Source organism: Canis lupus, chromosome 4 (genome assembly GCF_003254725.2).
Source record: "Canis lupus dingo isolate Sandy chromosome 4, ASM325472v2, whole genome shotgun sequence".
Taxonomy (NCBI): Eukaryota; Metazoa; Chordata; class Mammalia; order Carnivora; family Canidae; genus Canis; species Canis lupus.
In genome coordinates, this window is record NC_064246.1 from 48,268,782 (window position 1) to 48,285,266 (window position 16,485).

Consider the following 16,485-nt stretch of genomic DNA (forward strand, 5'->3'; position numbering starts at 1 on the left):
GTTCCTGACCTTAGGGGAAAAGGTCTCAGTTTGGGGAAAAAAGAGTCTCAATGAGAAAGGTCACCTTGTAGACTTCATGTTCCATGCTATTCATTTGATAAACTTTCAAAGCAAAAGTTCACAAATCAAAAGATTGCCTATCTTTATTTTTGGCAGTTTTCCTCATCACAGTTATTTCATATAACCTAATTCTTTTTTCATTATGTTCTTACATTCAAAAAACAAGAAAGCAGGTTGGAAGAATTAAAGAATAACTAAAATAGAAGTGATCTTGTGTGGTAAAATGTGCTCAAGTCTTGGAGTTTAGGAGACATGAATTTCAGTTTTGCTATGGCCATGGTTAAGCTATTTAAATTCTCCAAGTCTCAGTTTCTTCCATTGTATAATAATACTGATGATAATATCACTTCATACTGTTGCTGAAAAGAGGAAGGAAAAGATAAGGTGTCTGTGGCAGCCTTTTTTAAAGAGCAAAGCACTCAGAGATAGAAAAGTTTATGTTGTGTTGGACATTAAAGTGATAAATTAGGTCTTTCTCCAAGAATAAAATGGGTTTTTGATATTTTATGTATTTGTTTGGTCAATGCCTGTCATCACACTGTTGGTTTGAAATACAGACTTAGTTTGTATATCTCTCCTTAACAAATAAATGCAAAGATAGCCAAATATTTACTCACTTTGCACCCTTGGTTATAGCCCAAGTTAGGAAAGTTTAACATGATAAACTGTTTCATAGGTACTACTTAACCAGTAAGAAATTTTTTAGTCTGAGTCTTCTAATATCCCATCAATATTCAACTGATTCTGCTGCTATAGAAATTACTAATTAATTAACAAATATTTATTGAATATTTACTCTTGGTAGAACATTTTTATGACATTGAGCATGCACTTGCCAGAGATGAGGGCAACTGCCCACAGTCATCCAGTCCAGCCCAAATTTCAAGTGTTGTCACAGGGCTTTAGCAAACAATCATAATTTGTATTTGGAAGTTTATCAAGGGAAATTCAAATGTTTCAACCCAGAATTATCTAGTTGGAATTTTATAACCTGATATGAAATTCAAGAAGGAATTCAAAAGCAAATGCTCTGTTTCACATTCATCAGACCTCTCATTTTTCAAGCAGTAGAGAATTTTACCTTTAAAGGGCTTAGAAAAATGAAACAAAAGATGATTGCATACATTCTTTCAAAATTCTATATCTAAGTAGGGTGTGATTACTTTCTTCCTCAGGTAGGCAAGAAACCAGACATATTTCCAGGAACTTTAAAACTGCAGCATCAAATTTTAGTCTCTTCTAGATCTGATATCTTTTAACATGTAAATTATTGACAGGTTGGTTCATTATTTGCAATTAAGAAAAAAAGTTCTCATATTGAGTAATAAAGGCAAATAACTGCACTTTTATTTTTTAAGGTAATTAGTCATCACTTAAATATTTCAGATTCAAACCTAATTAGGGTTGCAGTTAATTATATCTATCATGTTCCTATACAAATAGTTAATTATTTTGCTGATTTTAAGTTATATTTCCTCCCTTGTTGAGAAACAGTGGAGTGAGTTGGAGTTTTAAAATCACTTACGTGGGGCACCTGGGTGGTTCAGTCAGTTGCGCATCTGCCTTTGGCTTGGATCATGATTCCAGGGTCTTGGGAACAAGCCCCACATTGAGCCCCACGTTGGGCTCACTGCTTAGTGGAGAGTCTGCTTCTCTGTTTCCCTCTGCTCCTCCACACCTCTCATGCTCTCTCTCTCAAATAAATAAAAATCTTAAAAAAAATAAAAATCAGCTTAAATAAAGAGGGAGAACAATGGGTATGAAAAATCTGTCTTACAAAAAATAGTTTAAGAATCAAATCATACAGTGGCAATTTAGCAATCGAATTAAAATTATCAAAAGAAAAGTATAGAAATATTTTTAATGAGTGATTTGTTTGATCTTAATTGGAAATTTTTCAAGGAACTGGAAGAATATAGAACAGAGTTGTGGAAAAAAATAATGGACTGAGAACAAAAAATAAAAAACAGAAACAAAAACAAAAATCCAAAGCCCAAAGCGCTTCATCTCTGTGTATGGAAAGTGGGGGTGTATAGGCTAGTTAAGTTGGTAATATTTGATTCACAAGGTTAGCTACAAGTCATCAGCACAGCTATTTGAAGTGCAGGAAACATCCAAGTCTTTTCTTTTATCTATACAGTATTAGAGTACTGTTTGGGGGAATCTTTGCCATGGGCAACTTGTCTACTAGTTATAGTAGATTAAGCTGTTATCTGATGATCTGAGCCACATAGACCCTCAGAATTGGATTATTATAAGCAGGTAAAAATTTTCCAGGGTATGGCCTTCACTCTTACTGGAAAAGTACAAATTAATATTATAATTTCCTCATAAGATATTCTTCATAGAATTGATTGCCTTTAAACATTTCTGACCTTGTGTACTATTTGACTGTGGTCAAATATTAAATATAGTCATTATAGGTAATGAAACTTTTAAAAATTATTTAAAAAAAGAATATTTGAATTATAAAGTTACTATTATTGCATTAAAAAGCCATCCCTTATCCAATTATTTTATTATCAAGCAAAACAACTCTAGAATGGCATTGGAAAAGACCTTGGTAGTTCAGTCAACATTTTTGACTGTTAAGGAAAGCAAAATATGTGGAGGCCTGGTTGCCCAAGGTTACCCAGAATGGTAATCAAAACCCGGTTCTCCTGTTTTGAAATTGTCTTCAGAAATGCACAAGAAAACCACTCATTATGTTAGAAACATAATTTTCAACCAAAATGGAATAATAGATTTTAATCAGCACCTCACTCATAAGACTTGTTTCCAAATTATTTGGGACTTAAATTATTATTATTATGGAAAATTTCAAACATATAGAGAAAGAAAAACATAATGAACCCTAATGTACCTATCATCCAGTTTCCATATTACAACATTTTGTTAGTCATATTTTATTTCTCATCTCTATTACTACTGCTACTACTGTTTGTGGCAGTGGAATTGTTTTTGCAGGTACATTTCAACCTTTAAAGCAAATCCTAAATATCATGTCCTCTAACTTGAGTTACTAGTTTATTATGCATCCTTGAAATATAAGGGCATATTTTCTTAACACAATCACAATGCCATTATCATACCTAACAATATTAACAATTTCTTAACATATCTAATATCCAGTCCATATGCAAGTTTCCTTGGTTATTTCAAAAGTTTTTTTTTTTTTTTGAGTTAGTTTTAATCAGTGTCCAAGCAAAGGTGTGCACACTATATTTGTTTTTTATATTCTTTTTAAAAAGGTTTGTTATTTATTTATTTTAGGGAGAGAGAGAGTGTGTGTGTACATGTACAAGTGGAGGGAAGGGCAGAGAACAATGGAGAGAATCTCAAGCAGAATCCATGCTGAGTGTGGAGCCCAATGTGGGGTTCTATCCTATGACCCTGAAATCACTCGAGCCAAAATCAAGAATCAGAGGCTTATCTGACTGAGCTACCCAGGCAGCCCTGTATTTGGTTTTATATTCTTAACACCCTTTTTTATTTCTTAACCCTTTTAATTTACAATGGTCTCTCTCTTTTCCCCCCCTTTGTTAAAGAGTACTGTCTATTGAGTAACTGAAGTTAATTGTCCTGCAGAATGTGCTGGATTCTGGATGTGGCTAATTGTTTTTTTCTGCTGTTCAACTTTTTCTCTAGCCACCATATTTCCTGTGAATAGGAAGTTAGGGGGTGCCTGGCTGGCTCAGTCAGTTGGGTGTCTGACTTTGGCTCAGGTTGTGATCTCTGGATCCTAGGATTGAGTCCCATGTCAGGCTCTCTGTTCAGCAAAGAGTCTGCTTCTCCCTTTCCCTCTCCCTTTGCCCCTCTCCCATCCCTCCCCCCTCCTGCTCCTGTTTCTCTCTTTCTCTCTCTCAAATGAATAAATATTTAAAAAAATAGGAAGTTAGAACTGATGCTTGATTAGATTTAGTTTCTTCTTTTATCAAACTCAACACCCAAGAAACAAACAATCCAGTGATGAAATGGGTAGAAGACATGAACAGACATTTCTCCAAAGAAGGCTTACACATGGTCAACAAGCACATGAAAAAATGTTCTGCATCACTTGCCATTAGGGAAATACAAATCAAAACCACAATAAAATACCTCCTCACACCAGTGAGAATGGCAAAAATTAACAAGACAGGAAACAGCAAATGTTGGAGGAGATGTGGAGAAAGGGGAACCCTCTTGCTCTGTTGGTGGGAATGTGAACTGGTGCAGCCACTCTGGAAAACAGTGTGGATGTTCCTCAAGAAGTTAAAAATAGAGCTACCCTACACCCAGAAATTGCACTACTGGGTATTTACCCCAAAGATACAGATGTAGTGAAATGCCAGGACACCTGCACCCCAATGTTCATAGCAGCAATGTCCACAGTAGCCAAACTATGGAAGGAGCCACAATATCCTTTGACAGACGAATGGATAAAGAAGATGCGGTATATGTACAATGGAATATCACTCAGCCATCAGAAAGGACGAATACCCACCATTTGCTTTGGTGTGGATGGAACTGGAGGGTATTATGCTGAGTGAAGTAAGTCAATCAGAGAAGGACAAACATGATATGATTTCACTCGTATGTGGAATATAAGAAATAGTGAAAGGGATTATAAGGGAAAGGCGAAGAACTGAGTGGGAAAAATTATAAAGGAAGACAAACCATGAGAGGCTCCTAACTCTGGGAAACAAGGGGTTGTGGAAGGAGAGGTGGGCAGGGAAATAGGGTGACTGGGTGACGGGCACTGAGGAGGGCCCTTGATGGGGTGAGCACTGGGTCTTTTTTTTTTTTTTTAAGACTTTATTTACTCATGAGAGACACACACAGAAAGAGGCAGAGACACAGGCAGAGGAAGAAGCAGACTCCTTGCAGGGAACCTGATGTGGGAACTGATCCCTGGACCCGGGATCATGCCCTGAGCCAAAGGCAGATGCTCAACCGCTGAGCCACCCAGGCATCCTGAGCACTGGAGCTTATACTATATAGTTGGAAAATTGAATTTAAATGAAAAAAAAAAAAAAGGATTTAGGTTCTTCCTTTTTTTTTTTTTTAAGTAAATGCTTTGTACTCTTTATTCTATCACATGAAGATATATATATTTCTGAATGTTCTGGTTTCAGATGGTATCAGCCTCATATCTTCCTTATAAAGTTTTTCACCAAGTTTCACCTAATGATATTAGCATCTGTGCTGATAATTGCCCTAACATGATCCATTATTTTATTAGAGGTTGCAAAATGCTGAGTTTTTAAAAAGATTTTATTTATTCATGAGAGACACACAGAGAGAGAAGCAAGAGACACAGGCAGAGGAAGAATGATTTTTCTAATCTTATAATTCTTTTTGCATTTATTAGCTAGAAATGTTCTGTAAAATACTTTTTCTTTAGCAGCTGTTAGTTTTTTTGAAATATAGTTCATGCAGGAAAGTTGGGCTAAATGCTTGATTTATTCCTTTAATTTGTCAATTTTTTGAGTATGAGTTGGTGACATAGCAAATTCCAGTGATGATAAATGAGTTTTTTTCAGTATGGTTTTTCAAATACTTTGTATATTTGAGTCATATATTATTATTATTTGTATTATTATTTCATGTTGAAATTGTCCCTTCTTAGGCCATTAGGAATTTCTTCAGCTTGACTCTTGAGTCTTTTCTCTGTATGAGAAAAATAATGCATAAAGAAAATGAGAAAATTTGTGCCACAGACATTCAAATAAATATATTGTAGGCTCCCAAGACAATTTATAAAGAGGCTAAATTTCTTTTTTTAAATTAAGAACAATATTGGAATAACTATTCAAATTATTCATCTGAAGTGGACAATAGTCATGTGTATGTCTTTTGAGATGTTTATTCTTAAGAACTCAACCACTTCACATCATTTTATAGGTATGCCTTAAAGTATAATATTCATTTTAAACCAAGTGACACAGAACTTCAGAATATCATGGTGCATACTGTTCATTAATCATCCTTTTTCAGGAGCTGAGGATGTAGGGATAGAAAATAACATGGGAGAAGTATACTGACTCAGAGTTGAGGCTATTCTTTAGGTGTAAAGGAAGACCAGTTTGCTTTCTATAAAGGGAAACAGAGCACATGGAAGTAGAGTTGGTTGGATTCAGAGGAATGTGGATCATGAATCCTCGACATTGCGGGCTCTGAGGTCTTCCCAAGTCACGAACCTTTTGAAGCCTATTTCCTCATCTGACAAACAGGCTAATAACACTGATTTCCTCATGCAGGGATTAGATTGTGATAAAAATAATTGTAAAGCTTTTCACACAGAATGTATATCAGTGACTAGTGAAGGCATCATTTGGTAAAGATGTCTGGATGGGGTTGATGGTGGCAGGGAGGGAAGCTTAGTATAGTGGTGGGGAGCCATCTGAAAGAACCATCCACTGGCTTTTCAAGCCTAGAATGCCTTAGTCTCTATGACACTTTAGAATTAGAAGGGACTTTAGAAGACATCTCTCTAACTCCCATTTCACACTTGAAATTGAAGCCCAGTGAAGGTAAGTGACTTGCAATAATATTGCCACATGCAACCACTAAAGAGCTGAGATTACAGCAGAATTGTCCAACAGAAATATGCAAATTACACGTGGTTTTAAATGTTTCAGTAGCCACTTACATATTTACATTTATAGAACATCTCAATTTGCATAGCAACATTGCCAGTACTAAGTACCACATGTAGCCAATGACTACTGTATTAGACAGGACAGGTCCAAAACTCATTTCTCCTAATTCTCAAGCTTATGCATTTTCTGTACAGAATGTAACCTTCTTTTTATTTTCCATATCAGAAATAATTGCCTTATACGTGGGCAATCAAACATCATTTTTTTCATTAAAAAAAAAAAGTCACTGATGCATTTTGGAGAAGGAATTCATTGACAGGTCTTTCCCGGAGACCTAACACTTCTGGAAACTCTACTGGTAGCTTTCCAATGAACAGATTTACATGTGGATGCCTTTTTAGACATAAGGTGCTAATTGCAATCATTCAGATTTCTATTTTTCTGAGAACAAGATTTTCAGCTAAAAGTCCTTTCAAAAATTGCATTACTAGAGAAGACCAAATTGTTGGCCCAGCTCTAGGAGATGCACAAATTCTGACAACATGCATTAGCTTCACTCTTACTGTATTTTTCATATTTTAGTTTCCCTTTTGCACATTTACTGCTTTAAAAAATATTGTAATTTAAAAATTAAAGTTATATGTGTTCCTGGCTTTAAGAGTCAAGTAATTTCTCAAGATTTATTTTTCAGTCAGTAGTCACTTCCTAACCCTATTTCCTGCTTCCCTTGTTCTCAGTCCTCCCGAAGCAAATTCTTTGAACCTTTCCAGCTGTTTCTTTTGGTATTTATCTTCAAAGTTCTAAATAACAGGCTTTTAGTGTTATGTCTTGATTTTTCACTTGTAGGCACTTTTTGGTAACCTTTCTGCTACGGAAGATAAAGATTTGACTCTCTTTCACAACTTCCTCTTCACATATATAATTATTCTCATGACCCTTCAGTCATTCATTAGAGTTCTGTCATAATTTGTGCCAAATATTAACTCACTGTTCAGCAATGGGACTGCTGTCTGTGAATATGTTCATGCCTCAGTCATCTGGTATACAATACTTATTTTTTCTTTTCACAAAAATTTTTATTTCCCGAGGGAGTTAAAAAATATATATATAAATTTTTATGTGTATGTCCAACACAAAGCTCACTTAATTGAGAAGTGTAGCTTGAGCTTTTGTCTGCAGGATGAATAGATGAGAACTAGTAGAAGGAGGAGTGTGTGTGGGAAAGAATCTAGAAAGCAGGAAGAATATGTGCAAAGTCCCTGTGGCTGGAGGACAATGGTAGAAGAAAACCAAGAGGCCTGACTGGAACCTAGAGATGAAGGGAGAGAGAGATGAAATAAACTGCTAGAGAGTCAGGAAGGGGCCAGGCCATACACAGTGTATAGGTAATATTAATGATTTGGTCTTGATCTTAATTATACTTAAAAGAAATTTAAGCATTTCCAATAGAGGGGATAGATGGCCAGATTTAAGCTTGCTTCTCTATTCTGTGCATTCCTTCATATTTTTATAATATAGTAGTCCTCCCTCCCCCCATATTCAGTTTCACCTTCTGCAGTTTCAGTTACCCATGGTGAACTGTGGCCCAGAGCCAGATGTTCCTCCTTGTGATGTATTGTTGGGAGGTGAGCGGTAGCCTAATGCTATGTCACAATGCTGCTGTCACTCACCTCCTCTCATCTCTTCACGTAGGCATTTTCTTATCTGATATCATCACAAGAAGGAAAAGTGTGAGTGTGGCACAATAAGACATTTTGATGTAGGGGGAGACAACATTCACATAACTTTTATTACATTATATTGTTATAATTGCTTTATTTTACTGTTAATTATTGTTAATCTGTTACTGTACCTAATTCATAAATTAAACTTTATCACAGATTGTGTGTATAGGGAAAAACAGAGTATATGTAGGGTTTAGTACTATCTGTAGTTTTAGGCAACCACAGGGGTCTTTTTTTTTTTAAAGATTTATTTATTTATCTTAGAGAGCAAGAGAGCACGTGGGGGTGGGGGGCAGAAAGAGAGTGAGAGACTTAAGTAGACTCTACACTGAGCGTGGAGCCCCAGGCAGTCTCAATGCAGGGCTCCACATGGGGCTTGAGCTCAGGACCCAGAGATCACAATCCTGACATCAGGACCTGACCTGAAACCAAGAGCTGGATGTTTAACTGACTGGGCCACATAAGAGCCCCCACTGATGGTCTTTGAATGTAGCCCCTGAAGATAAGGGGTGCTACTGTAATATCCTATTTTGATTAAGTTAGTCTGAGACCTTTCTATTGTTTATGGTCAATGAACCTTAAATGATTTAAGAGCTCTGGTACATTTGCATTTTGCTGTCAGCACTCAGATGGACTGGATTTTTAAATACAGGGTCTGTTTTCTTCTGTTGCCTGAATATTGCCTAGAGCTATAAATACACTGTTCATACCATTCTTTTGCATATGTAGCGAATAGTAGTTTTCAATTTCCTTTAATAGTTTGTTGTTCCATCAAATCAATTCACAGCTGTCATTTTTCAGGTACCATTCTCAAGTGAAACCTCTTTTCAGTCATGTCTTTTACTATGTCAAAAAGAACTTTAATTTGTTTTTGACATGTTGTCTTTTTTAAGTCTTAAGAATTCAGGTATGATAGCTATCACTGCAAGATTTAGCTGCAAATCATTTGTTGTCTTGTTTCCATTCATTCAAAAATTTTAACTTATTTGTAATGGGCAAAAATTCATGATGTATGAGTATCATTTTGTTTTCTTTCCCAGTACCTGAACCTGATAATTTTGCTCCTGCCCACACTACCTGTTCTCCCTTTTTTTTTAAATGAATATATATTTTTAAATTTTTATTTATTTATGATAGTCACACAGAGAGAGAGAGAGAGGCAGAGACACAGGCAGAGGGAGAAGCAGGCTCCAAGCACCGGGAGCCCGACGTGGGATTCGATCCCGGGTCTCCAGGATTGCTCCCTGGGCCAAAGGCAGGCGCCAAACCGCTGCGCCACCCAGGGATCCCCACCTGTTCTCCTTTTACCTGTTCTGGGGATTAGATCAATCAATGAAACAGGAGTGGGGAGGGAATTGTTTTAAAAAGATGAGAGGTACAGTAAAATCAAAATATGTAAAGAAAAAATGCTGGTTCAAAAGGGGGTCTGGGAGGGGAATGAGAAAATAGGAGTGTCTGTGAAGATGGGAATATTAGGTAATTAAAGAAAATTCTTTCAGAAAATGAAGAGTGAATAAATGGGGAGAACAATTTTTTTGTTATTTGTTTTATTTTAATTCCAGTATAGTTAACATACAGTGTTATATTAGTTTCAGGTGTACTATATAGTGATTTAGCAATTCCATACATTGCCTGGTACTCATTATGACAAGTGCACTCCTTAATCCCCATCACCCATTTCACTGATCTTCCCCACTGACCAACCCTCTGGTAATCTCAGTTTGGGAGAACAATTTTGGGCAGTTAACATAAAATTTGGGTTGCAGAGAACTGGGACAAGAATTTTAAGATATGATGTGGTGATTTTTTTAAGGAATCTTTCTTTTTGAATACTTAAAGAGTGAGAATAAGAATTACTATTTTTTTCTTTGAGTAATACACTGTGTAAGATTGGACTATATGGAGCCTCATTTATGTTCGAGTAATATATTTGTTAATATAATATATTTAAGATTGGTTAATAGGAAATGATGTCCCAGGTGGTTTCCTATAAATTAGCATGTCAGTGTCAGAGTTCTTTGGGAGTATGAAGAAATGGGCTATGGACATGGTTTGGAAGGAGAGGGCAATATAAATAGCCAATTTTTCTGCATAAGAGTATGATAGGCAGGGGTACCTGTGTGGCTTAGTCAGTTAATCATCTGCCATTGGCTCAGGTCATGATCCTGGTATCCTGGGATTGAGCCTGGAGTTGGGGGGTCCCCTGCTTAGTGGGCAGTCTGTTTCTCCCTCTCCCTCTGCCCCTGCCCCTCCCCTGCTCCCACTCTTCCTCTCTTTCAAATAAATAAAATCTTAACAAAATATGAAAGGCATTTGATTTTTGAGAGTATCTCAAGGATTTCAGGAGCCAGGGACTTGGGGGAAGGATCAAACAACATGATAATTGAGGCTAGGATCTTGAGACAAAATACAGTGATTAAAAAATTCCCAGTAGTGAAGATGGCTTTGAAAGTTTTAAGTATGGTAATGTGTCATATTAGATTTAGAACTGTTTGCTCTGCTCTGTATGCCATGATGGAATTCTCCTTTGTCATCTCCAACACTGCTTTGCAAGAATCATATGTTGGGAAACTTAAAGTTAACATAGGACTGAGAGAAAAGGAACCATTAGGAGATTAGAATGAATGAGAATGAGATTTCTGTAGGATCTCCATCTATGAATGAATAGTAATAATGAGAATAAGTCCTAAATACCTGTAAAACTCTTGAGGAAAGCATTATGGATTGGGGCATGAGTGCTGGAAGCATGCCCCTATAAAAGTGGAGGTAGATCTATGGATTATGAGAATAATGTGGCTTTTCTCTCATCATTGTTTCTTTAGGTGGTTTTCGTTTTTTGTCTGATGTGAAAATCCTTCCCAATCTGCTACTCAAGAAAGTATCTGCAAAGGCATGCTTTCTATCTAAAATGAGGTGGTGATTCAGTTCAAAACAAACTTTGTTCCACCTCTAACAGCAAAGTTGGCAAAATCACAAGATATATAATTTTATGGGGCTAGATGGGTTCCTGGGAAGCCCAAGACCAACTACCTTGAACAATTTGTGAAGGGTCCTGCACTCTAAATGGCCTCTGGATCAGTGCAGCTGCAGGCAATTTGCAGGAGACTGGCAATATGGTGTGTGGACCTCGTGGTACTGAATGCTAATTTGAGACTATCTCCTCCAACAGCTTTTGCCATTCATCATTTTCACAGCCAGATGGCTCCCATTGTCTTTCTAGTCCTCCTTTTTTTGTGCAAAGTGGCTGCTCTTAAATCATGGTATATTAGTGTTGGAAGCAATTTTATTATTCATCTAGTAGTCCAATCACCATGTTTTGTAAAAGAGGAAATGGAAACCCAAAGAGGGGAAATATCGTGGTCAAAACTAGCCAGTTAGTGTCACAGCTGAGACAAGAACGTTTATCTCTTGGATCATAGCCTGATGCTTATTCCACTTCACCAGGACCTCATAGTTTTTTGGGAAATAATGTCATACACAGTGTGGAGTCAGATGATCATAAGTCCAAATCTCATCTCTGTTATTTAATAGCTATGTGGCCTTGGGCAGTTAATCTCCAGTTTTCTCATTTGTAAAATGAGGATGATAATGGAACCTTCATCATAGGCTGTCATGATGACAAATTGATACTGATATTTAAAGTGTCTGGTACATAGTAAGTGCTCAGTTAATTAGCTTTTCTCCTTATGGTTCCAGATCTTTTCACATTAAAGCATGAAGAATTGATTCTTTATAGGAGGGCTGATCAAAGGAGGTAGTATTTTGTTCATGAGCATCTCCACAAGCATATTTTGACTTCGTACATGCTAATAATATAGTTCAGTGACCAAGCCTTGCCAGCCTGATGGTTGAAAATGTCTTTCTGTAGGAAATATTTTGCTTGACAGTAGGGAGAATGAAAAATTGAAGTTCTTAAATATTGCACCTCATTAATGTCTGGCATACATTCATCAGTAATGATCAGTGGACCCTGTCACCAATTTGGGGTGCCAAATATTAATAAAAATACTCTGAATTCAAGACACTGTACCTATTTAAAGAACAGCTTTATTTTTCAAGATTATAAAAATGGCTTCAAAATAAAACAACACACAATATTTCTATAACTTCATAGGATAGCTGGTGAATGTATAAGCTTTCTAATTTTTAGAGGTGTAGTTAATGCATTGATAAATCTAAAAAGGAAGGCAAAGATGCTAAGTAACACATAGTTCTCCTTTAAATTAATGTATTGTCAATTGGAGACAGAAAATTTGAAATCTTGGAAGGTTTTCAGTATCTGGAAGATACTGGAAAAAATACACACTCAGAAAAAATTAACAAGAAAACAATGGACTTTGACAGACTGACATTTACTTTCTTCTAAAAAGTGTTTTTCCCATGAAGTCATAACATCTTTACCATTAATATAAAAGTTCAATTTCCATGACAACAAAAGCCTAATGCAGTTTCTCCACAGACTGTAGAAGAATTCCATGAGGGAGAAATTTTTAAGATGCATATTCCCTAGTTTGGCCTAGAGATTCTGGTTCAGAAGGTCCAGGATGGAACCCAGGAATCTGCAAGCTTAAAATCTCTCTAGGTGATTCTTGAGCATCCTAAATTTTGAAAACCACTGGCCTAAGGAAATCCTTTGTTTGGGATGCTATTGCTTCAAACAAAAAATATGCCATGTATTAAGAAAGCGAATATACCCAAATCCTAGAATAAAAATGATGATATGAACCACGCAAGAGTTTCTTTCTTCTTTCTTTCTTTCTTTCTTTCTTCTTTCTTTCTTTCTTTCTTTCTTTCTTTCTTTCTTTCTTTCTTTCTTTCTTTCTTCTTTCTTTCTTTCTTTCTTTCTTTCTTTCTTTCTTTCTTTTCTTTCTTTCTTTCTTTCTTTCTTCTTTCTCTTTCTTTCTCTCTCTCTCTTTCTTTCTTTCTTTTTTTCTTTCTTTTCTTTCTTTCTTAATTAATTTATCTTAGAGTGAGAGTGAGCACAGGGGGAAGGAGCTGAAGGAGAGGGAGAGAGAGAATCTCAAGTAGATGTCCCACTGAGTGTGGAGCCCATACCAGGCTCTATCTCACAACCCTGAGATCATGACCTGAGTCAAAATCAGGAATTGGATACTTAACTGACTGAGCTACCTAGGTGCCTCTCAAGGGTTTCTTATTCTACAAGAAGATTTATGTTGTATTTTAAAAATAGTTTTTGAACAAAGAAAAAAAGAGGCAAACCAAAAAATAGACTCTTTTAACTATAGAAACAAACTGAGGGTTACAAGGAGGTGGGTGATAGATGGGTGAAATAGGTGAAGGGGATTAAAGACTATACTTAATCATGATAAGCACTGAGTAATTTTTGAATTGTTGAATCACTATATTGTACACCTGAATCTAATAGAAGAACACTGTATGTTAAACTGGAATTAAATAAAAACAGTGAGTTTTTATGCATATGTGATCCTCTTTGTACAAATGTAATTAATGCCCCTCCCCCCCAAAAAAAACCCAAACAAGCAATAAATTTCAATATTCAGTCAAATCCTATCTTACCTATGATGTCTCCTAATGAGTTCAGAAGCCCACAGTATCTGGGCCATTCTGGGTACATGGCTTTGTACCATGAGATATTTTCACTTGTGTGTAGCTTGTTTCCCTAAGTGTATTTTGAACAATTTCCAAAAAATGATTGAGTACATTTCCTTGTATTGTATTCCTTGTCCCCATATTCTTCTCTTTCTTCTTTCTTTCTTGCTTTGTTCATTTATTCCTCAAAAATTTATCAAGTGCAATAATCAGGTTCTGCAATAAATTCCAGGGCATGGAGAACCCAGTGAAACTAGATGAAGGTAAGAGCTATATCAGGGGTTGGCAAACTGCGACTCACCTGCAATCTAGCTAGCTGCCTGTTGTTAATAAAGTTTTATTGGAGCACAGTAATGCTCCTTCACTTAGGCATTGTCTATAGCTACTTTTGTGCTACAGTGGCAGTCTTGAATAGTTGCTGCAGAGATTGTATGGCCTTGAAAAGCCTAAAGTATTTAATATTTGGCCCTTTGCAGAAAGTTTGCTGACTTCTGGATTGTATGATTGTTAAAGTTCTGCCCAGTTCATAGCACTCTTGATTAATACGATGAAGAGAAAGGGCGAAGTCCTGTCAGAGGGTATAAAAGGAAACTCCCTTTGGATTAAGGTGATCAGTATCTCAGGATGTGGTACTTAATTTGAGACCTAGAGGATTTGTAAGAGGTAAATCAGGCCAAATATGGGGGGAAGGGCATTCTAAACAAAGGTTTTTTGAGTTTTATGAACTTTTGTTTTCCAGAAGAAAATTTGGTGGCCCAGTAGAAGGGGGAAATAAAAACACATAAATACTACCAATATATATAGATAGGAAATTTGGTGAAATGATTTATGTCCTGAGTCAGTGGTTTTATGATGATTTTGCAGCTAACTAAGCATGTAAAATTAGCTATCATTTGACCTTTTAGAGCAGGGATCAGGAAATATTCTTTTCTTTTTTTTTTTTTTTTAGATTTATTTATTTATTCATGAGAGACACAGACTGAGAGAGCCACAGAGGTAAATAGAGACATAGGCTGAGGGAGAAGCAAAAGCAGGCTTCTTGCAGAAAGCCAAATGTGAGTGGGACTTGATCCCAGATCCCGGGATTGTGACCTGAGCCAAAGGCAGGCACCCAACTACTGAGCCTCCCAGGTGCCCCAGGAAATATTTTCCTAATGGAAAAATAGTAAATATTTTAGGCTTTGCCAGCTATAATCTTTGTCACTATTACTCATTTCTGTTATTGCAGTATGGAAGCAGCTATAAACAATATGTAAATGAACAACATAGGTTACGTTTCAATAAAACTTTGTAAATCATGAAGTTTGAATTACATATAATTTTCATGTGTCATGAGATATTATTTGTCTTTGGATTTTTTTCAATAAATTAAAAATGTGAAAACCATTTTTAGTTCATGGACCATACAAAAATAGGTAGTGAATCATAAATTGCAGACCCCTGTTTTGGTCTCACATTCCTTGCTTGTAAAACAGGAGGCCTGTAACATTTTCTCTACCAATTATCCAGGGTGGTTATGATTGAGTTGAGACATTTGTCATTGAAGTTCTTTGCATAGGACAACATATTCAGATGTAATATACTGTCATTTTACATTCACAAAAATTATTGAATTATTCACAATTGCAGGATGCACAATTTTCCTGGGACTTGATGAGAAATTTATCTTTTTCGTGAATAATTTCTGCCAAAGGAAGAGAAAAATATGAATACATTTTACATATGTAATAGGTACAAGTATGATACTATTATTTCTAATATTTCTACAACATTGGTTGTTAGGTTAAGTAATTTCCTAAGCAGAGAAGGGTTTTAGTTGATTACATCAACTTAGATAGCCTATTGTACTTTATTTTTACTCTTCAAATTGAACTTATAATTTTCTGTTTTATATGGTTGGTTAATTGGACTTGAGAAGGTAGAATCAGCAATCAGCATTATTATTTTCCAAACACTGCCTTCAGCTAGACTCTGGATCGCCTTCTCCAACTCAGAAGATATCTTCAGCAGATGTCACATACTTTCAGGTATTTGAACAGTCTCATGATCAGGAATTGTGAATTTTAGTACAACCTAAATCAGAACTTTAATCTCTCATCCAATTCAAGGTTTCTCTCTATCCGTCCTCCTCTCTGCCAGGCCCGACCCTTGATTCCCCAGTCTGCCAGTGGGAAAGGCAATGTGGTTCATTGCTTCTGCTTCTCCATCTGATCCTTCCATTCACTCTGCTGCTTCTGGCTCTTCCAGGGTTGAGCATAGAGTGTGTGTGTGTATGCACATGCACACCAAATTTACAGAGAAAGGGCAAAATATTACTTGTCTGATGCTGGTCAATTTTTTAAAAGATTTTATTTATTTATTCATGAGAGACACAGACAGAAGACAGAGACATAGACGGAGAAGCAGGCTCCCTGCAGGGAGCCCGATGCAAGACTTGATCCCAGAACTCCAGGATTACGCCCTGAGCTGAAGGCAGATGCTCAATCTCTGAGCTGCCCAGGCATCCCTGATGCTGGTCAATTTAATTACTGGTGCTTTCTTTCACGACA

The 16,485-nt window shown here is 36.4% G+C and overlaps 2 long non-coding RNA genes across 2 annotated transcripts in view; one reads left to right on the forward strand and one right to left on the reverse strand.

The window, feature by feature from the left end:
• Positions 1–5,587: 5,587 nt before the first annotated feature.
• On the reverse strand, positions 5,588–8,332 carry LOC112651240 (uncharacterized). The gene is made up of 2 exons (XR_003130687.3): positions 8,191–8,332; positions 5,588–5,709 (listed from the first exon to the last, which is right to left on the reverse strand). It is a non-coding gene; the product is annotated as an uncharacterized LOC112651240 (long non-coding RNA).
• LOC118354517 (uncharacterized) overlaps positions 8,312–16,485 on the forward strand; it is a 46,823-nt gene continuing 38,649 nt past the window's right edge. Inside the window, exons 1-3 of the long non-coding RNA XR_004815167.2 lie at positions 8,312–8,371; positions 14,169–14,199; positions 15,855–15,963. This is a non-coding gene — a long non-coding RNA (uncharacterized LOC118354517). The remainder of the gene's footprint in view (positions 8,372–14,168; positions 14,200–15,854; positions 15,964–16,485) is intronic.